This window comes from Cetorhinus maximus, unplaced genomic scaffold (assembly GCF_964194155.1).
Source record: "Cetorhinus maximus unplaced genomic scaffold, sCetMax3.hap1.1 HAP1_SCAFFOLD_540, whole genome shotgun sequence".
Lineage (NCBI taxonomy): Eukaryota > Metazoa > Chordata > Chondrichthyes > Lamniformes > Cetorhinidae > Cetorhinus > Cetorhinus maximus.
The window spans coordinates 171850-198150 of record NW_027596482.1 but is presented as its reverse complement, the minus strand read 5'-3'; the positions used below and the strand labels follow the sequence as shown (position 1 = coordinate 198150).

At 52.3% G+C, this 26301-nt stretch overlaps 2 non-coding genes and 3 pseudogenes across 2 annotated transcripts; all 5 read right to left on the bottom strand.

Annotated features, from left to right (window-relative positions):
* Positions 1 to 2351: 2351 nt before the first annotated feature.
* On the bottom strand, positions 2352 to 2529 carry LOC144674015 (U2 spliceosomal RNA; annotated as a pseudogene).
* Positions 2530 to 5878: 3349 nt separating this feature from the next.
* LOC144674014 (U2 spliceosomal RNA) lies at positions 5879 to 6056 on the bottom strand (annotated as a pseudogene).
* A 3349-nt stretch (positions 6057 to 9405) lies between these two features.
* Positions 9406 to 9583, bottom strand: LOC144674013 (U2 spliceosomal RNA; annotated as a pseudogene).
* Positions 9584 to 17053: 7470 nt separating this feature from the next.
* On the bottom strand, positions 17054 to 17245 carry LOC144674041 (U2 spliceosomal RNA). The gene has a single exon (XR_013574463.1). It is a non-coding gene; the product is annotated as a U2 spliceosomal RNA (small nuclear RNA).
* Positions 17246 to 24713: 7468 nt separating this feature from the next.
* Positions 24714 to 24901, bottom strand: LOC144674038 (U2 spliceosomal RNA). The gene has a single exon (XR_013574461.1). It is a non-coding gene; the product is annotated as a U2 spliceosomal RNA (small nuclear RNA).
* Between the last annotated feature and the right edge of the window lie 1400 nt (positions 24902 to 26301).

The following is a 26301-nucleotide window of genomic DNA, read 5'->3' as shown; positions in this document are numbered from 1 at the left end:
CGCACCGCTTGATGCAGCCGCACACAAAGGTGGCCATCAGTATGAGGGCGATGTTGGGCACGTTTTTTCCCCCTTTATCTAGAGGCTTGTAGATCGCGTCCCTGCGGACACGATCCATTTTCGACCTCCAGATAAAGCGGAAGATGGCTCGAGTGATCGCCGTCGCGCAGGAGTCTGGAATGGGCCAGACCTGCGCCACGTACAGCAACAGCGAGAGTACCTCACACCTGATGACCAGGTTCTTACCCGCAATGGAGAGGGAGCGTCGATCCCACATGCCCAGTTTCCTTTTCACCATAGCCACTCGCTCCTTCCAGTTTCTAACGCATGCCCCGGTCCCTCCGAACCATATCCCCAGCACCTTCAGGCCGTCAGCCCTGACAGTGAAGGGGACAAAGGATCGGTCAGCCCAGTTCCCAAAGAACATGGCCTCGCTCTTCCCACGATTTACCTTGGCTCCCGAGGCCAGTTCGAACTGGTCGCAGACGTGCATCAGTCTGCGCACCGACAGCGGATCCGAGCAGAAGACGGCGACGTCGTCCATGTACAGGGAGGCTTTTACCTGAGTGCCTCCACTGCCTGGGATCGTCACTCCTCTTATGCCCGGATCCTTCCTGATGGACTCGGCAAAGGGTTCTATGCAGCACACGAAAAGGACAGGCGAGAGAGGACAGCCCTGCCTGACTCCAGATTTAATGGGAAAGCTATCTGTTTCCCACCCATTGATTGAGACTGCGCTACTGATGTTAGTGTAGAGCAGTTGGATCCAATTTCGAATTCCCTCCCCAAAGCCCATTTTGGAGAGCACATCCCCCATGTAGGTGTGCGATATTCTGTCAAAGGCCTTCTCCTGATCCAAGCTGATGAGGCAGGTATCCACACCCCTGTCCTGTACATAGGCAATCGTATCCCTGAGCAGCGCCAGGCTGTCAGAGATCTTCCTGCCTGGCACAGAGCAGGTCTGGTCAGGGTGAATCACCAATTCCAGAGCGGATTTGACCCGGTTGGCGATGACCTTGGACAGAATCTTATAGTCCACATTCAACAGTGAAATGGGTCGCCAATTTCTAATTTCCTCCCTTTCCCCCTTGTGCTTGTAGATGAGGGTGATGATGCCTTTCCTCATGGATTCTGACATGCTGCCGGCCAGGAGCATACTCTCGTACACTGCTAGCAGGTCTGGGCCGATCAAGTCCCACAGAGCCGAATACAACTCCGCCGGCAGGCCGTCGCTTCCGGGGGTTTTACTCTTCTCGAAGGACTCGAGGGCCTTAGTCAGTTCGTCAGGAGTTAGCGGTTTGTCTAGGCTCTCCCGCGTACTGTGGTCTAAGACCTCCGTGATAGAGGACAGGAAGGACTGGGAGGCCGTGCTGTCCGTGGGCTTCACGTCATACAGTCCGCCATAAAAGGATTTGCTGATCCTCAGAATGTCGGACCGTGATGACTTTACTGAGCCGTCTTCTTCCTTCAGGCTGCTGATCACAGAGCGCTCTCTGTGTACCTTTTGGAAGAAGAAACGTGAGCACGTCTCATCCTGCTCCATGGAGCGGACTCTGGAACGGAAGATGATCTTGGAGGCCTCCGAGGCAAAGTGCGAGGCTTGCTGGCCCTTCACCTCTTGGAGCTCCTCCTTGACATCCACCCCCATCGACTGCAGCCGGAGCAGATTCTGCATCTTTTTCTGGAGTCGGGACATTTCCCTCGGTTCCTTTCTAGCTTTCTGGGTGCCTTTGAGGATGAAAAACCTCTTGATGTTTCCCTTGATCGCTTCCCACCAGTGTGTCAGGGACTCAAAGAGGGGTTTCACGGTTCTCCAACCTTTGTAATCCCTCTTGAGCTCCTCAATGTTCTCTGGGGTCAGCAGTTGCACATTTAGCTTCCATGCCCCCCTGCCCACCCTCAGGTCCTTCTCCAAGTGGCAGTCCGCCAGTAGGAGGCAGTGGTCAGAGAAGAACACCGGCTTGACCTCGGTGGATCTGACTGTGAATGCACGGGACACAAACAGGAAGTCTATCCTGGAACGAATGGACCCGTCTGGCCGCGACCAGGTGTATCTACGCTGCGCTCGGTCTGCAGGGTTGCTGAAGACGTCGTGCAGCTTGGCATCCTTAACTGTTTCCATCAGGGATCTGGACGTAGCGTCCAATCTGCTGCCGGCCCTGCCAGCGAGTGTTGGGTGAGAGTGCGTGTTTTTTGTGTGTAGCTGCTGCGGGTGAGTGAGTGAGTGAGAGAGAGAGAGAGAGAGAGAGAAAGAAAGAAAGTTGGATTTTGGAACATGTACATGTTGAGAAGTAAAGAAAGCAGATGTTTGTAAGAAAACTATTTTTAGCATTGAAAATCCCCTGGAAAGGGGAGGGTGCACCGTTCCCAGAGATACTGCAATACCGGGTCGATGCGTGGAGTGGACGGAGCAAGCCCCTATTCCATCTCCCTGCTCCAAAAATCAATTTAATATATGGTCCCCAGATAAGGGACGTATCAGATATTAAACTGATAAGAACAGATTTTTTTTTTTTTTTGTAAAAATATACTTTATTCATAAAATATCTTCAATCACATTCCACACCATTTCAAAAACAACCTTACAAGGGTACAATCCAGGGTTAAACTTTTACAAAATGTATCACCAGGTGCATTAGTACAAACAATATTACAATCATTTACAGCCTTTCATTTTGATCTGTACAGCCCGAGGGGCTCTAAACAGTTCCCAGTCTCTCGGTGCGCTGTGGTAGAAAGGTCTTAGACAGCGACCCTTCCCCATTGCGCCTTTGCGGCAGCTGCCCCAAGCTTTAGTGCGTCCCTCAGCACGTAGTCCTGGACTTTGGATTGTGCCAGTCCGCAACAATCGGTCGGGGACAACTCTTTGTGCTGGAAGACCAACAAGTTTCGGGCAGACCAAAGCGCCTCTTTCACCGAGTTGATGATCCTCCAGCTGCAGTTGATGTTTGTCTCGGTGTGTGTCCCTGGGAACAGCCCGTAGAGCACAGAGTCCTGTGTCACAGAACTGCTCGGGATGAACCTCGACAGCAACCACTGCATCTCTCTCCAGACTTTCTTTGCAAAGGCACAATCCACAAGGAGGTGGACAACGGTCTCTTCCCCACCACAGCCACCTCGAGGGCAACGTGCAGAGGGGGTGAGCTTCCTGGCGTGTAGGAAGGATCTGACGGGGAGGGCCTTTCTCACCACCAGCCAAGCTACGTCTTGGTGCTTGTTGGAAAGTTCTGGCGATGAGGCATTCTGCCAAATGACTTTGACAGTCTGCTCGGGGAACCATCCCACAGGGTCCACCCTCTCCTTATCCCTCAGGGCCTCTAGGACGTTACGTGCTGACCACTGCCTGATGGACTTGTGGTCAAAGGTGTTTTTCTGCATCAATTTTTCCACCAGGGACAGGTGGTACGGCACGGTCCAACTACTTGGAGCGTTCCGCGGCAGCGTGGCCAGACCCATCCTTCGCAACACCGGGGACAGGTAGAACCTCAGCACGTAGTGACGCTTGGTGTTTGCGTACTGAGGGTCTACGCACCGCTTGATGCAGCCGCACACAAAGGTGGCCATCAGTATGAGGGCGATGTTGGGCACGTTTTTTCCCCCTTTATCTAGAGGCTTGTAGATCGCGTCCCTGCGGACACGATCCATTTTCGACCTCCAGATAAAGCGGAAGATGGCTCGAGTGATCGCCGTCGCGCAGGAGTCTGGAATGGGCCAGACCTGCGCCACGTACAGCAACAGCGAGAGTACCTCACACCTGATGACCAGGTTCTTACCCGCAATGGAGAGGGAGCGTCGATCCCACATGCCCAGTTTCCTTTTCACCATAGCCACTCGCTCCTTCCAGTTTCTAACGCATGCCCCGGTCCCTCCGAACCATATCCCCAGCACCTTCAGGCCGTCAGCCCTGACAGTGAAGGGGACAAAGGATCGGTCAGCCCAGTTCCCAAAGAACATGGCCTCGCTCTTCCCACGATTTACCTTGGCTCCCGAGGCCAGTTCGAACTGGTCGCAGACGTGCATCAGTCTGCGCACCGACAGCGGATCCGAGCAGAAGACGGCGACGTCGTCCATGTACAGGGAGGCTTTTACCTGAGTGCCTCCACTGCCTGGGATCGTCACTCCTCTTATGCCCGGATCCTTCCTGATGGACTCGGCAAAGGGTTCTATGCAGCACACGAAAAGGACAGGCGAGAGAGGACAGCCCTGCCTGACTCCAGATTTAATGGGAAAGCTATCTGTTTCCCACCCATTGATTGAGACTGCGCTACTGATGTTAGTGTAGAGCAGTTGGATCCAATTTCGAATTCCCTCCCCAAAGCCCATTTTGGAGAGCACATCCCCCATGTAGGTGTGCGATATTCTGTCAAAGGCCTTCTCCTGATCCAAGCTGATGAGGCAGGTATCCACACCCCTGTCCTGTACATAGGCAATCGTATCCCTGAGCAGCGCCAGGCTGTCAGAGATCTTCCTGCCTGGCACAGAGCAGGTCTGGTCAGGGTGAATCACCAATTCCAGAGCGGATTTGACCCGGTTGGCGATGACCTTGGACAGAATCTTATAGTCCACATTCAACAGTGAAATGGGTCGCCAATTTCTAATTTCCTCCCTTTCCCCCTTGTGCTTGTAGATGAGGGTGATGATGCCTTTCCTCATGGATTCTGACATGCTGCCGGCCAGGAGCATACTCTCGTACACTGCTAGCAGGTCTGGGCCGATCAAGTCCCACAGAGCCGAATACAACTCCGCCGGCAGGCCGTCGCTTCCGGGGGTTTTACTCTTCTCGAAGGACTCGAGGGCCTTAGTCAGTTCGTCAGGAGTTAGCGGTTTGTCTAGGCTCTCCCGCGTACTGTGGTCTAAGACCTCCGTGATAGAGGACAGGAAGGACTGGGAGGCCGTGCTGTCCGTGGGCTTCACGTCATACAGTCCGCCATAAAAGGATTTGCTGATCCTCAGAATGTCGGACCGTGATGACTTTACTGAGCCGTCTTCTTCCTTCAGGCTGCTGATCACAGAGCGCTCTCTGTGTACCTTTTGGAAGAAGAAACGTGAGCACGTCTCATCCTGCTCCATGGAGCGGACTCTGGAACGGAAGATGATCTTGGAGGCCTCCGAGGCAAAGTGCGAGGCTTGCTGGCCCTTCACCTCTTGGAGCTCCTCCTTGACATCCACCCCCATCGACTGCAGCCGGAGCAGATTCTGCATCTTTTTCTGGAGTCGGGACATTTCCCTCGGTTCCTTTCTAGCTTTCTGGGTGCCTTTGAGGATGAAAAACCTCTTGATGTTTCCCTTGATCGCTTCCCACCAGTGTGTCAGGGACTCAAAGAGGGGTTTCACGGTTCTCCAACCTTTGTAATCCCTCTTGAGCTCCTCAATGTTCTCTGGGGTCAGCAGTTGCACATTTAGCTTCCATGCCCCCCTGCCCACCCTCAGGTCCTTCTCCAAGTGGCAGTCCGCCAGTAGGAGGCAGTGGTCAGAGAAGAACACCGGCTTGACCTCGGTGGATCTGACTGTGAATGCACGGGACACAAACAGGAAGTCTATCCTGGAACGAATGGACCCGTCTGGCCGCGACCAGGTGTATCTACGCTGCGCTCGGTCTGCAGGGTTGCTGAAGACGTCGTGCAGCTTGGCATCCTTAACTGTTTCCATCAGGGATCTGGACGTAGCGTCCAATCTGCTGCCGGCCCTGCCAGCGAGTGTTGGGTGAGAGTGCGTGTTTTTTGTGTGTAGCTGCTGCGGGTGAGTGAGTGAGTGAGAGAGAGAGAGAGAGAGAGAGAAAGAAAGAAAGTTGGATTTTGGAACATGTACATGTTGAGAAGTAAAGAAAGCAGATGTTTGTAAGAAAACTATTTTTAGCATTGAAAATCCCCTGGAAAGGGGAGGGTGCACCGTTCCCAGAGATACTGCAATACCGGGTCGATGCGTGGAGTGGACGGAGCAAGCCCCTATTCCATCTCCCTGCTCCAAAAATCAATTTAATATATGGTCCCCAGATAAGGGACGTATCAGATATTAAACTGATAAGAACAGATTTTTTTTTTTTTTTGTAAAAATATACTTTATTCATAAAATATCTTCAATCACATTCCACACCATTTCAAAAACAACCTTACAAGGGTACAATCCAGGGTTAAACTTTTACAAAATGTATCACCAGGTGCATTAGTACAAACAATATTACAATCATTTACAGCCTTTCATTTTGATCTGTACAGCCCGAGGGGCTCTAAACAGTTCCCAGTCTCTCGGTGCGCTGTGGTAGAAAGGTCTTAGACAGCGACCCTTCCCCATTGCGCCTTTGCGGCAGCTGCCCCAAGCTTTAGTGCGTCCCTCAGCACGTAGTCCTGGACTTTGGATTGTGCCAGTCCGCAACAATCGGTCGGGGACAACTCTTTGTGCTGGAAGACCAACAAGTTTCGGGCAGACCAAAGCGCCTCTTTCACCGAGTTGATGATCCTCCAGCTGCAGTTGATGTTTGTCTCGGTGTGTGTCCCTGGGAACAGCCCGTAGAGCACAGAGTCCTGTGTCACAGAACTGCTCGGGATGAACCTCGACAGCAACCACTGCATCTCTCTCCAGACTTTCTTTGCAAAGGCACAATCCACAAGGAGGTGGACAACGGTCTCTTCCCCACCACAGCCACCTCGAGGGCAACGTGCAGAGGGGGTGAGCTTCCTGGCGTGTAGGAAGGATCTGACGGGGAGGGCCTTTCTCACCACCAGCCAAGCTACGTCTTGGTGCTTGTTGGAAAGTTCTGGCGATGAGGCATTCTGCCAAATGACTTTGACAGTCTGCTCGGGGAACCATCCCACAGGGTCCACCCTCTCCTTATCCCTCAGGGCCTCTAGGACGTTACGTGCTGACCACTGCCTGATGGACTTGTGGTCAAAGGTGTTTTTCTGCATCAATTTTTCCACCAGGGACAGGTGGTACGGCACGGTCCAACTACTTGGAGCGTTCCGCGGCAGCGTGGCCAGACCCATCCTTCGCAACACCGGGGACAGGTAGAACCTCAGCACGTAGTGACGCTTGGTGTTTGCGTACTGAGGGTCTACGCACCGCTTGATGCAGCCGCACACAAAGGTGGCCATCAGTATGAGGGCGATGTTGGGCACGTTTTTTCCCCCTTTATCTAGAGGCTTGTAGATCGCGTCCCTGCGGACACGATCCATTTTCGACCTCCAGATAAAGCGGAAGATGGCTCGAGTGATCGCCGTCGCGCAGGAGTCTGGAATGGGCCAGACCTGCGCCACGTACAGCAACAGCGAGAGTACCTCACACCTGATGACCAGGTTCTTACCCGCAATGGAGAGGGAGCGTCGATCCCACATGCCCAGTTTCCTTTTCACCATAGCCACTCGCTCCTTCCAGTTTCTAACGCATGCCCCGGTCCCTCCGAACCATATCCCCAGCACCTTCAGGCCGTCAGCCCTGACAGTGAAGGGGACAAAGGATCGGTCAGCCCAGTTCCCAAAGAACATGGCCTCGCTCTTCCCACGATTTACCTTGGCTCCCGAGGCCAGTTCGAACTGGTCGCAGACGTGCATCAGTCTGCGCACCGACAGCGGATCCGAGCAGAAGACGGCGACGTCGTCCATGTACAGGGAGGCTTTTACCTGAGTGCCTCCACTGCCTGGGATCGTCACTCCTCTTATGCCCGGATCCTTCCTGATGGACTCGGCAAAGGGTTCTATGCAGCACACGAAAAGGACAGGCGAGAGAGGACAGCCCTGCCTGACTCCAGATTTAATGGGAAAGCTATCTGTTTCCCACCCATTGATTGAGACTGCGCTACTGATGTTAGTGTAGAGCAGTTGGATCCAATTTCGAATTCCCTCCCCAAAGCCCATTTTGGAGAGCACATCCCCCATGTAGGTGTGCGATATTCTGTCAAAGGCCTTCTCCTGATCCAAGCTGATGAGGCAGGTATCCACACCCCTGTCCTGTACATAGGCAATCGTATCCCTGAGCAGCGCCAGGCTGTCAGAGATCTTCCTGCCTGGCACAGAGCAGGTCTGGTCAGGGTGAATCACCAATTCCAGAGCGGATTTGACCCGGTTGGCGATGACCTTGGACAGAATCTTATAGTCCACATTCAACAGTGAAATGGGTCGCCAATTTCTAATTTCCTCCCTTTCCCCCTTGTGCTTGTAGATGAGGGTGATGATGCCTTTCCTCATGGATTCTGACATGCTGCCGGCCAGGAGCATACTCTCGTACACTGCTAGCAGGTCTGGGCCGATCAAGTCCCACAGAGCCGAATACAACTCCGCCGGCAGGCCGTCGCTTCCGGGGGTTTTACTCTTCTCGAAGGACTCGAGGGCCTTAGTCAGTTCGTCAGGAGTTAGCGGTTTGTCTAGGCTCTCCCGCGTACTGTGGTCTAAGACCTCCGTGATAGAGGACAGGAAGGACTGGGAGGCCGTGCTGTCCGTGGGCTTCACGTCATACAGTCCGCCATAAAAGGATTTGCTGATCCTCAGAATGTCGGACCGTGATGACTTTACTGAGCCGTCTTCTTCCTTCAGGCTGCTGATCACAGAGCGCTCTCTGTGTACCTTTTGGAAGAAGAAACGTGAGCACGTCTCATCCTGCTCCATGGAGCGGACTCTGGAACGGAAGATGATCTTGGAGGCCTCCGAGGCAAAGTGCGAGGCTTGCTGGCCCTTCACCTCTTGGAGCTCCTCCTTGACATCCACCCCCATCGACTGCAGCCGGAGCAGATTCTGCATCTTTTTCTGGAGTCGGGACATTTCCCTCGGTTCCTTTCTAGCTTTCTGGGTGCCTTTGAGGATGAAAAACCTCTTGATGTTTCCCTTGATCGCTTCCCACCAGTGTGTCAGGGACTCAAAGAGGGGTTTCACGGTTCTCCAACCTTTGTAATCCCTCTTGAGCTCCTCAATGTTCTCTGGGGTCAGCAGTTGCACATTTAGCTTCCATGCCCCCCTGCCCACCCTCAGGTCCTTCTCCAAGTGGCAGTCCGCCAGTAGGAGGCAGTGGTCAGAGAAGAACACCGGCTTGACCTCGGTGGATCTGACTGTGAATGCACGGGACACAAACAGGAAGTCTATCCTGGAACGAATGGACCCGTCTGGCCGCGACCAGGTGTATCTACGCTGCGCTCGGTCTGCAGGGTTGCTGAAGACGTCGTGCAGCTTGGCATCCTTAACTGTTTCCATCAGGGATCTGGACGTAGCGTCCAATCTGCTGCCGGCCCTGCCAGCGAGTGTTGGGTGAGAGTGCGTGTTTTTTGTGTGTAGCTGCTGCGGGTGAGTGAGTGAGTGAGAGAGAGAGAGAGAGAGAGAGAAAGAAAGAAAGTTGGATTTTGGAACATGTACATGTTGAGAAGTAAAGAAAGCAGATGTTTGTAAGAAAACTATTTTTAGCATTGAAAATCCCCTGGAAAGGGGAGGGTGCACCGTTCCCAGAGATACTGCAATACCGGGTCGATGCGTGGAGTGGACGGAGCAAGCCCCTATTCCATCTCCCTGCTCCAAAAATCAATTTAATATATGGTCCCCAGATAAGGGACGTATCAGATATTAAACTGATAAGAACAGATTTTTTTTTTTTTTTGTAAAAATATACTTTATTCATAAAATATCTTCAATCACATTCCACACCATTTCAAAAACAACCTTACAAGGGTACAATCCAGGGTTAAACTTTTACAAAATGTATCACCAGGTGCATTAGTACAAACAATATTACAATCATTTACAGCCTTTCATTTTGATCTGTACAGCCCGAGGGGCTCTAAACAGTTCCCAGTCTCTCGGTGCGCTGTGGTAGAAAGGTCTTAGACAGCGACCCTTCCCCATTGCGCCTTTGCGGCAGCTGCCCCAAGCTTTAGTGCGTCCCTCAGCACGTAGTCCTGGACTTTGGATTGTGCCAGTCCGCAACAATCGGTCGGGGACAACTCTTTGTGCTGGAAGACCAACAAGTTTCGGGCAGACCAAAGCGCCTCTTTCACCGAGTTGATGATCCTCCAGCTGCAGTTGATGTTTGTCTCGGTGTGTGTCCCTGGGAACAGCCCGTAGAGCACAGAGTCCTGTGTCACAGAACTGCTCGGGATGAACCTCGACAGCAACCACTGCATCTCTCTCCAGACTTTCTTTGCAAAGGCACAATCCACAAGGAGGTGGACAACGGTCTCTTCCCCACCACAGCCACCTCGAGGGCAACGTGCAGAGGGGGTGAGCTTCCTGGCGTGTAGGAAGGATCTGACGGGGAGGGCCTTTCTCACCACCAGCCAAGCTACGTCTTGGTGCTTGTTGGAAAGTTCTGGCGATGAGGCATTCTGCCAAATGACTTTGACAGTCTGCTCGGGGAACCATCCCACAGGGTCCACCCTCTCCTTATCCCTCAGGGCCTCTAGGACGTTACGTGCTGACCACTGCCTGATGGACTTGTGGTCAAAGGTGTTTTTCTGCATCAATTTTTCCACCAGGGACAGGTGGTACGGCACGGTCCAACTACTTGGAGCGTTCCGCGGCAGCGTGGCCAGACCCATCCTTCGCAACACCGGGGACAGGTAGAACCTCAGCACGTAGTGACGCTTGGTGTTTGCGTACTGAGGGTCTACGCACCGCTTGATGCAGCCGCACACAAAGGTGGCCATCAGTATGAGGGCGATGTTGGGCACGTTTTTTCCCCCTTTATCTAGAGGCTTGTAGATCGCGTCCCTGCGGACACGATCCATTTTCGACCTCCAGATAAAGCGGAAGATGGCTCGAGTGATCGCCGTCGCGCAGGAGTCTGGAATGGGCCAGACCTGCGCCACGTACAGCAACAGCGAGAGTACCTCACACCTGATGACCAGGTTCTTACCCGCAATGGAGAGGGAGCGTCGATCCCACATGCCCAGTTTCCTTTTCACCATAGCCACTCGCTCCTTCCAGTTTCTAACGCATGCCCCGGTCCCTCCGAACCATATCCCCAGCACCTTCAGGCCGTCAGCCCTGACAGTGAAGGGGACAAAGGATCGGTCAGCCCAGTTCCCAAAGAACATGGCCTCGCTCTTCCCACGATTTACCTTGGCTCCCGAGGCCAGTTCGAACTGGTCGCAGACGTGCATCAGTCTGCGCACCGACAGCGGATCCGAGCAGAAGACGGCGACGTCGTCCATGTACAGGGAGGCTTTTACCTGAGTGCCTCCACTGCCTGGGATCGTCACTCCTCTTATGCCCGGATCCTTCCTGATGGACTCGGCAAAGGGTTCTATGCAGCACACGAAAAGGACAGGCGAGAGAGGACAGCCCTGCCTGACTCCAGATTTAATGGGAAAGCTATCTGTTTCCCACCCATTGATTGAGACTGCGCTACTGATGTTAGTGTAGAGCAGTTGGATCCAATTTCGAATTCCCTCCCCAAAGCCCATTTTGGAGAGCACATCCCCCATGTAGGTGTGCGATATTCTGTCAAAGGCCTTCTCCTGATCCAAGCTGATGAGGCAGGTATCCACACCCCTGTCCTGTACATAGGCAATCGTATCCCTGAGCAGCGCCAGGCTGTCAGAGATCTTCCTGCCTGGCACAGAGCAGGTCTGGTCAGGGTGAATCACCAATTCCAGAGCGGATTTGACCCGGTTGGCGATGACCTTGGACAGAATCTTATAGTCCACATTCAACAGTGAAATGGGTCGCCAATTTCTAATTTCCTCCCTTTCCCCCTTGTGCTTGTAGATGAGGGTGATGATGCCTTTCCTCATGGATTCTGACATGCTGCCGGCCAGGAGCATACTCTCGTACACTGCTAGCAGGTCTGGGCCGATCAAGTCCCACAGAGCCGAATACAACTCCGCCGGCAGGCCGTCGCTTCCGGGGGTTTTACTCTTCTCGAAGGACTCGAGGGCCTTAGTCAGTTCGTCAGGAGTTAGCGGTTTGTCTAGGCTCTCCCGCGTACTGTGGTCTAAGACCTCCGTGATAGAGGACAGGAAGGACTGGGAGGCCGTGCTGTCCGTGGGCTTCACGTCATACAGTCCGCCATAAAAGGATTTGCTGATCCTCAGAATGTCGGACCGTGATGACTTTACTGAGCCGTCTTCTTCCTTCAGGCTGCTGATCACAGAGCGCTCTCTGTGTACCTTTTGGAAGAAGAAACGTGAGCACGTCTCATCCTGCTCCACGGAGCGGACTCTGGAACGGAAGATGATCTTGGAGGCCTCCGAGGCAAAGTGCGAGGCTTGCTGGCCCTTCACCTCTTGGAGCTCCTCCTTGACATCCACCCCCATCGACTGCAGCCGGAGCAGATTCTGCATCTTTTCCTGGAGTCGGGACATTTCCCTCTGTTCCTTTCTAGCTTTCTGGGTGCCTTTGCGGATGAAAAACCTCTTGATGCTTCCCTTGATCACTTCCCACCAGTGTGTCAGGGACTCAAAGAGGGGTTTCACGGTTCTCCAACCTTTGTAATCCCTCTTGAGCTCCTCAATGTTCTCTGGGGTCAGCAGTTGCACATTTAGCTTCCATGCCCCCCTGCCCACCCTCAGGTCTTCCTCCAAGTGGCAGTCCGCCAGTAGGAGGCAGTGGTCAGAGAAGAACACCGGCTTGACCTCGGTGGATCTGACTGTGAATGCACGGGACACAAACAGGAAGTCTATCCTGGAACGAATGGACCCGTCTGGCCGCGACCAGGTGTATCTACGCTGCGCTCCGTCTGCAGGGTTGCTGAAGACGTCGTGCAGCTTGGCATCCTTAACTGTTTCCATCAGGGATCTGGACGTAGCGTCCAATCTGCTTCCGGCCCTGCCGGATCGTCCAGCCGCATCGATGATGCAGTTGAAGTCCCCGCCCAGAATGACCGGCCTGGAGGTCGCCAGCAGCAGTGGGAGCTGCTGAAAAACCTCCAGCCGCTCAGCCCCTTGTGCCGGGCCGTACACGTTAATTAACCGGAGTGGAGCGTTCTTGTACATTACGTCTGCTACCAGGAGTCGCCCGCCCACCACCTCCTTGACCTCGGAGACGGTGAAGTTGCCTCCCCGCAGCAGAATACCCAGGCCGGAGGAACGAGAGTCGTTTCCGCCCGACCAGATCGATGGCCCGTGGGACCACCATCGTGACCATTGCCTGTAGGAGCTGAGGTGCGGTATCGCACACTCCTGCAGAAACAACAGGTCAGCTTTGACCTTGGCTAGGTAGTCCAAGGTCGCAACACATCGCGTAGTAGATTTAATGCTACGCACATTTATGGATACAATCTTTAAACCCATTTTAAAGCATTTATTCTCCTACCAAACCCACTGTCTCTGAGAGTCCCAGACCTTTAGTCTGCTCCTTCATACCCGTAGTGAGCTCAAATTCCTTCACTTTGGATGGGCTGAGGTAGATCTCCTTGGCCGTGTTCTGTTCCAGTGGCATCTGGAGGTTCACGTAGCGAGCGGATTTTGAGATGACCTTTGCTGGAGAAGCTTCTCCAAAACTCACCCCCTCTGGGGTGTTGCTGTTCCCGGCTTCCTGGAGCTGGGGTGCGATGATTGCCTCACTGCTCCCAGATTCCAGGGGCTGTGGTGCACTGGCCTCCTCAGGTTGCAGGCAAAGTTGGGGTGCGCTGGTCTCCTTGTTGTCTCCAATTTTCTGGAGCTCGGGTGTCTCGTCCTCCAACGCCCTGGAGCTTTGCCGCCTCTTCTGTCGGTGCCGCTCTGGCACTTCATCATCCGAAGAGCTGCTGCCCTTGTCATCCGTGTCGGATGGGAGACGCCTCTTGCCGCTTCTCTGGGAAACGCCTTTGCTTCTTCTTCGCTCCCTCTTACTTTTCTTGTTCTTCACCGTCCGCCACTCCCCCTGCTGCTTTTCCACTGCTGCCTCCTCCTCCATTGATTCGCTGTCCTGAGGACTGGGAGGTTCAGGGGGTAGTGCTGTTGATTGGCTCTCTGTTGCCTCAATCTCTTTCTCCACCTTGTCTCTCTCTGTGTCCTCCTTTGTCCCGTTGAGCTCCCTGGGGGCCTTGGTGGTTGGAGTGACACGAAACATTTCTTCTGCTTCCCCGTGGTCGGCTTTGGCTGCCTGTGCGTAAGTACGGCAGCGTTTGGGGCAGGTCCTGTAGAGGTGACTTGCCTCGCCACACAGGTTGCAGCACTTGGCCTGTTTGCAGTCTTTTGTCTGGTGCCCTTCCTGTTTGCAGATCTTGCAGAGGGAGGCGCTGCAGTTGGCCGCCACATGACCAGCCTTGCCGCATGAGCGACAATGCTTGGGTTGCCCAGCGTAGACCAGGTAGCCACGGTTTCCCCCGATAGCGAAACTGGAAGGAGGGTGGAAAATGGCTCCCTTACCATCGGTCTTTAGCGTGACCTTAAACAGGCGTTTGCCTGTCCAGATCCCCAAGTCGTCTCGAATCTCAGTGCCGCTCCCCACCTTATCGAAGTACCTGGTGAGGAAGGTGACCACGTCGGCGACAGGGACGAAGGGGTTGTACACATGCACCATCACCTCACGTTCCCGTTGCAACGGCAGAGAAAAGTGCGGCTCCGCCGTCAGGATCTTCATCTCCGGCAGGTCTCTCTTCTCCTCGAACACCCTCAGGAGCCGGACGCAGTCTGCCACCCGCTTGAACGTCACGTCAAAATAACCGCCTTTGCGGGAGTCGTGCAGGGTGAAGATCTCCGTAGCTTGGAAGCCGCACGCCTTCAACAGGATCCTCCTGGTGAAGAAGCCCCGATCCATAGGTGATCCTCCTTCGCTGTGGTTCACCGTGACTCGGACGGTGATAGGTAACCCACGGTATGGATTTCGATTGCGATTGGTTATAGCCCTTCCATCCCGACCTTGCCTTGGTAGGACCATGGTGTCGCCCCTGCAACACTTGATCTTAGCCAAAAGGCCGAGAAGCGATTCCATTTGCCTTCCTTGTTACCTGCTGTACCTGCATACTAGCTTTCAGCGATTCGTGCGCGAGGACACCCAGATCCCTCTGTGCTGAAGCATTTCTGAAGTTTCTCTCCATTTGAATAATAAGTCGCCTTTTTATTCTTCTGACCAAAATGGATAACCGCACACTTATTAAACTTATTTAACTTAGTTAAACTCCATCTGCCAAATTTTGGCCCATTCACCTAACCTGTCCATATCCATTTGTAAATTTCTTATTTCTTCATTGCAACTTACTTTCCCACCTATTTTGGTGTCATCTGCAAATTTAGCTATAGTACCTTCTACTCCTGAATCCAAGTAAATAGTTGGGGCCCGAGGACCGAACCCTGTGGCACCCCACTAGTTACAGCTTGGCATCCACAAAAGACCCATTTATCTTGACTCTCTGCTTTCTGTTGGTTAGCCAATCCTCTATCCAAGCTAATATATTACCCTTAGCTGCGTGTGATCTTATCTTGTGTATTAATCTTTTGTGCGGCACCTTATCAAATGCCTTCTGGAAGTCCAGACATACTACATCTACAGGATCCCCGTTATCCACTTTGCTTGTCACATCTTCAAAGAACTCTAGCAAATTAGTCAAACACGATTTACTCTTCGTAAAGCCATGCCGACTCTGAGGGATTGCATTTTGACTTGCATTTTAGGAAGGTAGTGGAGGCATTGGAGAGAGTGCAGAAGAGGTTTACGAGTTTGGTTCCAGGGGCGAGGAAGTTGAGTTATGAAGTAAGATTGGAGAAGTTGGGACTGTATTCCTTGGGGAAAAGAAGTCTGAGAGGAGACTTGATAGAGGTATTGAAAATCATGAGGGGTCTGGAGAGAGTAGATAGGGAGAAACTGTTTGCACCGGGGCAAGGATCGAGAAGGAGAGGGCACAGGTTTAAAGTAACTGGCAAAAGAAGCAAAAGCGATAGGAGCAGCGAGCGGTCAGGGTCTGGAATGCACCACCTGATAGCGCGGCGGAGGCAGGTTCAATTGAAGAGGGAATGAGATGATTATTTGAAAAGAAAGCATGTGCCGGGTTACGTGGAGAAGGCAGGAGAAAGGCACGAGGTGAAATGTTCACCGGGAGAGCTGGTGCAGGCACGACGGGCGGAATGGGCTCCTTGTGCAATGTAAGGATTGTGTGAATGTGGATGTAGAGGTTTCGGAGTAGCTGTGTAAAGTGTGTGAGCTTTGAGGTGTGAGTTTTGATTGTTGCTGTGTCAGCAGCAGCAGCGGCAGCGGCAGCAGAGAGCTGGTTTAAAATGTTGTGAGGCGAAAGGTGCAGCTGAGAGAGTGTTTGAGAGGTGTATTTGCAAGTGAAAGCTGTTTTTGTATAAGTGAGGTAGAGTGTTTGTGAGATGAGAGTGCTGTCTGTGAGTGTTGGGTGAGCGTGCGTGTTTTTTGTGTGTAGCTGCTGCGGGTGAGTGAGTGAGAGAGAGAGAGAGAGAGAGAGAAAGAAAGAAAGTTGGATAAAAACAAAAAGCTAAAAGCTACTGCGGATGCTGGAAATCCAAAACAAAATAAAAACAGAATTACCTGGAAAAACTCAGCAAGTCTGGCAGCATCGGCGGAGAAGAAACCAGTCAACGTTTCGAGCCCTCATGGCCCTTCAGCAGAACTGAAGCATAGTTTCAACAAGGGAGAAATATAAATTGGTTTAAGGTGGGTGGGGGGGGAAGAGACACATTGAGGGTGTGGTGTGAGCAGATAATCAAAAGATGTCAGAGACAAAAGGGTCAAAGAGGTGTTGAAGGTGGTGGTCTTTGTCTGAGAAAAGTGCTAATTAAGAATGACTAAAGACCTTTAGTCTTTCCACCCCACCCCCACTAGAGCTGTACTTTGAATATCCTGTCTTGCATTCTTAATTAGCACTTTTCTCAGACAAAGACCACCACCTTCAACACCTCTTTGACCCTTTTGTCTCTGACATCTTTTGATTATCTGCTCACACCACACCCTCAATGTGTCTCTTCCCCCCCACCCACCTTAAACCAATTTATATTTCTCCCTTGTTGAAACTATGCTTCAGTTCTGCTGAAGGGCCATGAGGGCTCGAAACGTTGACTGGTTTCTTCTCCGCCGATGCTGCCAGACTTGCTGAGTTTTTCCAAAGAAAGTTGGATTTTGGAACATGTACATGTTGAGAAGTAAAGAAAGCAGATGTTTGTAAGAAAACTATTTTTAGCATTGAAAATCCCCTGGAAAGGGGAGGGTGCACCGTTCCCAGAGATACTGCAATACCGGGTCGATGCGTGGAGTGGACGGAGCAAGCCCCTATTCCATCTCCCTGCTCCAAAAATCAATTTAATATATGGTCCCCAGATAAGGGACGTATCAGATATTAAACTGATAAGAACAGATTTTTTTTTTTTTTTTTTTTTTTTTTTTTGTAAAAATATACTTTATTCATAAAAATCTTCAATCACATTCAAAACCATTTCAAAAACAACATTACAAGGGTACAATCCAGGTTAAACTTTTACAAAATGTATCACCAGGTGCATCAGTACAAACAATATTACAGTCATTTACAGCCTTTCATTTTGATCTGTACAGCCCGAGGGGCTCTAAACAGTTCCCAGTCTCTCGGTGCGCTGTGGTAGAAAGGTCTTAGACAGCGACCCTTCCCCATTGCGCCTTTGCGGCAGCTGCCCCAAGCTTTAGTGCGTCCCTCAGCACGTAGTCCTGGACTTTGGATTGTGCCAGTCCGCAACAATCGGTCGGGGACAACTCTTTGTGCTGGAAGACCAACAAGTTTCGGGCAGACCAAAGCGCGTCTTTCACCGAGTTGATGATCCTCCAGCTGCAGTTGATGTTTGTCTCGGTGTGTGTCCCTGGGAACAGCCCGTAGAGCACAGAGTCCTGTGTCACAGAACTGCTCGGGATGAACCTCGACAGCAACCACTGCATCTCTCTCCAGACTTTCTTTGCAAAGGCACAATCCACAAGGAGGTGAACAACGGTCTCTTCCCCACCACAGCCACCTCGAGGGCATCGTGCAGAGGGGGTGAGACTCCTGGCGTGTAGGAAGGATCTGACGGGGAGGGCCTTTCTCACCACCAGCCAAGCTACGTCTTGGTGCTTGTTGGAAAGTTCTGGCGATGAGGCATTCTGCCAAATGACTTTGACAGTCTGCTCGGGGAACCATCCCACAGGGTCCACCCTCTCCTTATCCCTCAGGGCCTCAAGGACGTTACGTGCTGACCACTGCCTGATGGACTTGTGGTCAAAGTTGTTTTTCTGCATAAATTTTTCCACCAGGGACAGGTGGTACGGCACGGTCCAACTACTTGGAGCGTTCCGCGGCAGCGTGGCCAGACCCATCCTTCGCAACACCGGGGACAGGTAGAACCTCAGCACGTAGTGACACTTGGTGTTTGCGTACTGAGGGTCTACGCACCGCTTGATGCAGCCGCACACAAAGGTGGCCATCAGGATGAGGGCGATGTTGGGCACGTTTTTTCCCCCTTTATCTAGAGGCTTGTACATCGCGTCCCTGCAGACACGATCCATTTTCGACCTCCAGATAAAGCGGAAGATGGCTCGAGTGATCGCCATCGCGCAGGAGTGGGGAATGGGCCAGACCTGCGCCACGTACAGCAACAGCGAGAGTACCTCACACCTGATGACCAGGTTCTTACCCGCAATGGAGAGGGAGCGTCGCTCCCACATGCCCAGTTTCCTTTTCACCATAGCCACTCGCTCCTTCCAGTTTCTAACGCATGCCCCGGTCCCTCCGAACCATATCCCCAGCACCTTCAGGCCGTCAGCCCTGACAGTGAAGGGGACAAAGGATCGGTCAGCCCACTTCCCAAAGAACATGGCCTCGCTCTTCCCACGATTTACCTTGGCTCCCGAGGCCAGTTCGAACTGGTCGCAGACGTGCATCAGTCTGCGCACCGACAGCGGATCCGAGCAGAAGACGGCGACGTCGTCCATGTACAGGGAGGCTTTTACCTGAGTGCCTCCACTGCCTGGGATCGTCACTCCTCTTATGCCCGGATCCTTCCTGATGGACTCGGCAAAGGGTTCTATGCAGCACACGAAAAGGACAGGCGAGAGAGGACAGCCCTGCCTGACTCCAGATTTAATCGGAAAGCTATCTGTTTCCCACCCATTGATTGAGACTGCGCTACTGATGTTAGTGTAGAGCAGTTGGATCCAATTTCGAATTCCCTCCCCAAAGCCCATTTTGGAGAGCACATCCCCCATGTAGGTGTGCGATATTCTGTCAAAGGCCTTCTCCTGATCCAAGCTGATGAGGCAGGTATCCACACCCCTGTCCTGTACATAGGCAATCGTATCCCTGAGCAGCGCCAGGCTGTCAGAGATCTTCCTGCCTGGCACAGAGCAGGTCTGGTCAGGGTGAATCACCAATTCCAGGGCGGATTTGACCCGGTTGGCGATGACCTTGGACAGAATCTTATAGTCCACATTCAACAGTGAAATGGGTCGCCAATTTCTAATTTCCTCCCTTTCCCCCTTGTGCTTGTAGATGAGGGTGATGATGCCTTTCCTCATGGATTCTGACATGCTGCCGGCCAGGAGCATACTCTCGTACACTTCTAGCAGGTCTGGGCCGATCAAGTCCCACAGAGCCGAATACAACTCCGCCGGCAGGCCGTCGCTTCCGGGGGTTTTACTCTTCTCGAAGGACTCGAGGGCCTTAGTCAGTTCGTCAGGAGTTAGCGGTTTGTCTAGGCTCTCCCGCGTACTGTGGTCTAAGACCTCCGTGATAGAGGACAGGAAGGACTGGGAGGCCGTGCTGTCCGTGGGCTTCACGTCATACAGTCCGGCATAAAAGGATTTGCTGATCCTCAGAATGTCGGACCGTGATGACTTTACTGAGCCGTCTTCTTCCTTCAGGCTGCTGATCACAGAGCGCTCTCTGTGTACCTTTTGGAAGAAGAAACGTGAGCACGTCTCATCCTGCTCCACGGAGCGGACTCTGGAACGGAAGATGATCTTGGAGGCCTCCGAGGCAAAGTGCGAGGCTTGCTGGCCCTTCACCTCTTGGAGCTCCTCCTTGACATCCACCCCCATCGACCGCAGCCGGAGCAGATTCTGCATCTTTTCCTGGAGTCGGGACATTTCCCTCTGTTCCTTTCTAGCTTTCTGGGTGCCTTTGCGGATGAAAAACCTCTTGATGCTTCCCTTGATCACTTCCCACCAGTGTGTCAGGGACTCAAAGAGGGGTTTCACGGTTCTCCAACCTTTGTAATCCCTCTTGAGCTCCTCAATGTTCTCTGGGGTCAGCAGTTGCACATTTAGCTTCCATGCCCCCCTGCCCACCCTCAGGTCTTCCTCCAAGTGGCAGTCCGCCAGTAGGAGGCAGTGGTCAGAGAAGAACACCGGCTTGACGTCGGTGGATCTGACTGTGAATGCACGGGACACAAACAGGAAGTCTATCCTGGAACGAATGGACCCGTCTGGCCGCGACCAGGTGTATCTACGCTGCGCTCCGTCTGCAGGGTTGCTGAAGACGTCGTGCAGCTTGGCATCCTTAACTGTTTCCATCAGGGATCTGGACGTAGCGTCCAATCTGCTTCCGGCCCTGCCGGATCGTCCAGCCGCATCGATGATGCAGTTGAAGTCCCCGCCCAGAATGACCGGCCTGGAGGTCGCCAGCAGCAGTGGGAGCTGCTGAAAAACCTCCAGCCGCTCAGCCCCTTGTGCCGGGCCGTACACGTTAATTAACCGGAGTGGAGCGTTCTTGTACATTACGTCTGCTACCAGGAGTCGCCCGCCCACCACCTCCTTGACCTCGGAGACGGTGAAGTTGCCTCCCCGCAGCAGAATACCCAGGCCGGAGGAACGAGAGTCGTTTCCGCCCGACCAGATCGATGGCCCGTGGGACCACCATCGTGACCATTGCCTGTAGGAGCTGAGGTGCGGTATCGCACACTCCTGCAGAAACAACAGGTCAGCTTTGACCTTGGCAAGGTAGTCCAAGGTCGCAACACATCGCGTAGTAGATTTAATGCTACGCACATTTATGGATACAATCTTTAAACCCATATTAAAGCATTTATTCTCCTACCAAAACCACTGTCTCTGAGAGTCCCAGACCTTTAGTCTGCTCCTTCATACCCGTAGTGAGCTCAAATTCCTTCACTTTGGATGGGCTGAGGTAGATCTCCTTGGCCGTGTTCTGCTCCAGTGGCATCTGGAGGTTCACGTAGTGAGCGGATTTTGAGATGACCTTTGCTGGAGAAGCTTCTCCAAAACTCACCCCCTCTGGGGGGTTGCTGTTCCCGGCTTCCTGGAGCTGGGGTGCGATGATTGCCTCACTGCTCCCAGATTCCAGGGGCTGTGGTGCACTGGCCTCCTCAGGTTGCAGGCAAAGTTGGGGTGCGTTGGTCTCCTTGTTGTCTCCAATTTTCTGGAGCTCGGGTGTCTCGTCCTCCAACGCCCTGGAGCTTTGCCGCCTCTTCTGTCGGTGCCGCTCTGGCACTTCCTCATCCGAAGAGCTGCTGCCCTTGTCATCCGTGTCGGATGGGAGACGCCTCTTGCCGCTTCTCTGGGAAACGCCTTTGCTTCTTCTTCGCTCCCTCTTACTTTTCTTGTTCTTCACCGTCCGCCACTCCCCCTGCTGCTTTTCCACTGCTGCCTCCTCCTCCATTGATTCGCTGTCCTGAGGACTGGAAGGTTCAGGGGGTGGTGCTGTTGATTGGCTCTCTGTTGCCTCAATCTCTTTCTCCACCTTGTCTCTCTCTGTGTCCTCCTTTGTCCCGTTGAGCTCCCTGGGGGCCTTGGTGGTTGGAGTGACACGGAACATTTCTTCTGCTTCCCCGTGGTCGGCTTTGGCTGCCTGTGCGTAAGTACGGCAGCGTTTGGGGCAGGTCCTGTAGAGGTGACTTGCCTCGCCACACAGGTTGCAGCACTTGGCCTGTTTGCAGTCTTTTGTCTGGTGCCCTTCCTGTTTGCAGATCTTGCAGAGGGAGGCGCTGCAGTTGGCCGCCACATGACCAGCCTTGCCGCATGAGCGACAATGCTTGGGTTGCCCAGCGTAGACCAGGTAGCCACGGTTTCCCCCGATTGCGAAACTGGAAGGAGGGTGGAAAATGGCTCCCTTACCATCGGTCTTTAGCGTGACCTTAAACAGGCGTTTGCCTGTCCAGATCCCCAAGTCGTCTCGAATCTCAGTGCCGCTCCCCACCTTATCGAAGTACCTGGTGAGGAAGGTGACCACGTCGGCGACAGGGACGAAGGGGTTGTACACATGCACCATCACCTCACGTTCCCGTTGCAACGGCAGAGAAAAGTGCGGCTCCGCCGTCAGGATCTTCATCTCCGGCAGGTCTCTCTTCTCCTCGAACACCCTCAGGAGCCGGACGCAGTCTGCCACCCGCTTGAACGTCACGTCAAAATAACCGCCTTTGCGGGAGTCGTGCAGGGTGAAGATCTCCGTAGCTTGGAAGCCGCACGCCTTCAACAGGATCCTCCTGGTGAAGAAGCCCCGATCCATAGGTGATCCTCCTTCGCTGTGGTTCACCGTGACTCGGACGGTGATAGGTAACCCACGGTATGGATTTCGATTGCGATTGGTTATAGCCCTTCCATCCCGACCTTGCCTTGGTAGGACCATGGTGTCGCCCCTGCAACACTTGATCTTAGCCAAAAGGCCGAGAAGCGATTCCATTTGCCTTCCTTGTTACCTGCTGTACCTGCATACTAGCTTTCAGCGATTCGTGCGCGAGGACACCCAGATCCCTCTGTGCTGAAGCATTTCTGAAGTTTCTCTCCATTTGAATAATAAGTCGCCTTTTTATTCTTCTGACCAAAATGGATAACCGCACACTTATTAAACTTATTTAACTTAGTTAAACTCCATCTGCCAAATTTTGGCCCATTCACCTAACCTGTCCATATCCATTTGTAAATTTCTTATTTCTTCATTGCAACTTACTTTCCCACCTATTTTGGTGTCATCTGCAAATTTAGCTATAGTACCTTCTACTCCTGAATCCAAGTAAATAGTTGGGGCCCGAGGACCGAACCCTGTGGCACCCCACTAGTTACAGCTTGGCATCCACAAAAGACCCATTTATCTTGACTCTCTGCTTTCTGTTGGTTAGCCAATCCTCTATCCAAGCTAATATATTACCCTTAGCTGCGTGTGATCTTATCTTGTGTATTAATCTTTTGTGCGGCACCTTATCAAATGCCTTCTGGAAGTCCAGACATACTACATCTACAGGATCCCCGTTATCCACTTTGCTTGTCACATCTTCAAAGAACTCTAGCAAATTAGTCAAACACGATTTACTCTTCGTAAAGCCATGCCGACTCTGAGGGATTGCATTTTGACTTGCATTTTAGGAAGGTAGTGGAGGCATTGGAGAGAGTGCAGAAGAGGTTTACGAGTTTGGTTCCAGGGGCGAGGAAGTTGAGTTATGAAGTAAGATTGGAGAAGTTGGGACTGTATTCCTTGGGGAAAAGAAGTCTGAGAGGAGACTTGATAGAGGTATTGAAAATCATGAGGGCTCTGGAGAGAGTAGATAGGGAGAAACTGTTTGCACCGGGGCAAGGATCGAGAAGGAGAGGGCACAGGTTTAAAGTAACTGGCAAAAGAAGCAAAAGCGATAGGAGCAGCGAGCGGTCAGGGTCTGGAATGCACCACCTGATAGCGCGGCGGAGGCAGGTTCAATTGAAGAGGGAATGAGATGATTATTTGAAAAGAAAGCATGTGCCGGGTTACGTGGAGAAGGCAGGAGAAAGGCACGAGGTGAAATGTTCACCGGGAGAGCTGGTGCAGGCACGACGGGCGGAATGGGCTCCTTGTGCAATGTAAGGATTGTGTGAATGTGGATGTAGAGGTTTCGGAGTAGCTGTGTAAAGTGTGTGAGCTTTGAGGTGTGAGTTTTGATTGTTGCTGTGTCAGCAGCAGCAGCGGCAGCGGCAGCAGAGAGCTGGTTTAAAATGTTGTGAGGCGAAAGGTGCAGCTGAGAGAGTGTTTGAGAGGTGTATTTGCAAGTGAAAGCTGTTTTTGTATAAGTGAGGTAGAGTGTTTGTGAGATGAGAGTGCTGTCTGTGAGTGTTGGGTGAGCGTGCGTGTTTTTTGTGTGTAGCTGCTGCGGGTGAGTGAGTGAGAGAGAGAGAGAGAGAGAGAGAAAGAAAGAAAGTTGGATAAAAACAAAAAGCTAAAAGCTACTGCGGATGCTGGAAATCCAAAACAAAATAAAAACAGAATTACCTGGAAAAACTCAGCAAGTCTGGCAGCATCGGCGGAGAAGAAACCAGTCAACGTTTCGAGCCCTCATGGCCCTTCAGCAGAACTGAAGCATAGTTTCAACAAGGGAGAAATATAAATTGGTTTAAGGTGGGTGGGGGGGGAAGAGACACATTGAGGGTGTGGTGTGAGCAGATAATCAAAAGATGTCAGAGACAAAAGGGTCAAAGAGGTGTTGAAGGTGGTGGTCTTTGTCTGAGAAAAGTGCTAATTAAGAATGACTAAAGACCTTTAGTCTTTCCACCCCACCCCCACTAGAGCTGTACTTTGAATATCCTGTCTTGCATTCTTAATTAGCACTTTTCTCAGACAAAGACCACCACCTTCAACACCTCTTTGACCCTTTTGTCTCTGACATCTTTTGATTATCTGCTCACACCACACCCTCAATGTGTCTCTTCCCCCCCACCCACCTTAAACCAATTTATATTTCTCCCTTGTTGAAACTATGCTTCAGTTCTGCTGAAGGGCCATGAGGGCTCGAAACGTTGACTGGTTTCTTCTCCGCCGATGCTGCCAGACTTGCTGAGTTTTTCCAAAGAAAGTTGGATTTTGGAACATGTACATGTTGAGAAGTAAAGAAAGCAGATGTTTGTAAGAAAACTATTTTTAGCATTGAAAATCCCCTGGAAAGGGGAGGGTGCACCGTTCCCAGAGATACTGCAATACCGGGTCGATGCGTGGAGTGGACGGAGCAAGCCCCTATTCCATCTCCCTGCTCCAAAAATCAATTTAATATATGGTCCCCAGATAAGGGACGTATCAGATATTAAACTGATAAGAACAGATTTTTTTTTTTTTTTTTTTTTTATTGTAAAAATATACTTTATTCATAAAAAATCTTCAATCACATTCAAAACCATTTCAAAAACAACATTACAAGGGTACAATCCAGGTTAAACTTTTACAAAATGTATCACCAGGTGCATCAGTACAAACAATATTACAATCATTTACAGCCTTTCATTTTAATCTGTACAGCCCGAGGGGCTCTAAACAGTTCCCAGTCTCTCGGTGCGCTGTGGTAGAAAGGTCTTAGACAGCGACCCTTCCCCATTGCGCCTTTGCGGCAGCTGCCCCAAGCTTTAGTGCGTCCCTCAGCACGTAGTCCTGGACTTTGGATTGTGCCAGTCCGCAACAATCGGTCGGGGACAACTCTTTGTGCTGGAAGACCAACAAGTTTCGGGCAGACCAAAGCGCGTCTTTCACCGAGTTGATGATCCTCCAGCTGCAGTCGATGTTTGTCTCGGTGTGTGTCCCTGGGAACAGCCCGTAGAGCACAGAGTCCTGTGTCACAGAACTGCTCGGGATGAACCTCGACAGCAACCACTGCATCTCTCTCCAGACTTTCTTTGCAAAGGCACAATCCACAAGGAGGTGAACAACGGTCTCTTCCCCACCACAGCCACCTCGAGGGCATCGTGCAGAGGGGGTGAGACTCCTGGCGTGTAGGAAGGATCTGACGGGGAGGGCCTTTCTCACCACCAGCCAAGCTACGTCTTGGTGCTTGTTGGAAAGTTCTGGCGATGAGGCATTCTGCCAAATGACTTTGACAGTCTGCTCGGGGAACCATCCCACAGGGTCCACCCTCTCCTTATCCCTCAGGGCCTCTAGGACGTTACGTGCTGACCACTGCCTGATGGACTTGTGGTCAAAGGTGTTTTTCTGCATAAATTTTTCCACCAGGGACAGGTGGTACGGCACGGTCCAACTACTTGGAGCGTTCCGCGGCAGCGTGGCCAGACCCATCCTTCGCAACACCGGGGACAGGTAGAACCTCAGCACGTAGTGACACTTGGTGTTTGCGTACTGAGGGTCTACGCACCGCTTGATGCAGCCACACACAAAGGTGGCCATCAGTATGAGGGCGATGTTGGGCACGTTTTTTCCCCCTTTATCTAGAGGCTTGTACATCGCGTCCCTGCAGACACGATCCATTTTCGACCTCCAGATAAAGCGGAAGATGGCTCGAGTGATCGCCATCGCGCAGGAGTGTGGAATGGGCCAGACCTGCGCCACGTACAGCAACAGCGAGAGTACCTCACACCTGATGACCAGGTTCTTACCCGCAATGGAGAGGGAGCGTCGCTCCCACATGCCCAGTTTCCTTTTCACCATAGCCACTCGCTCCTTCCAGTTTCTAACGCATGCCCCGGTCCCTCCGAACCATATCCCCAGCACCTTCAGGCCGTCAGCCCTGACAGTGAAGGGGACAAAGGATCG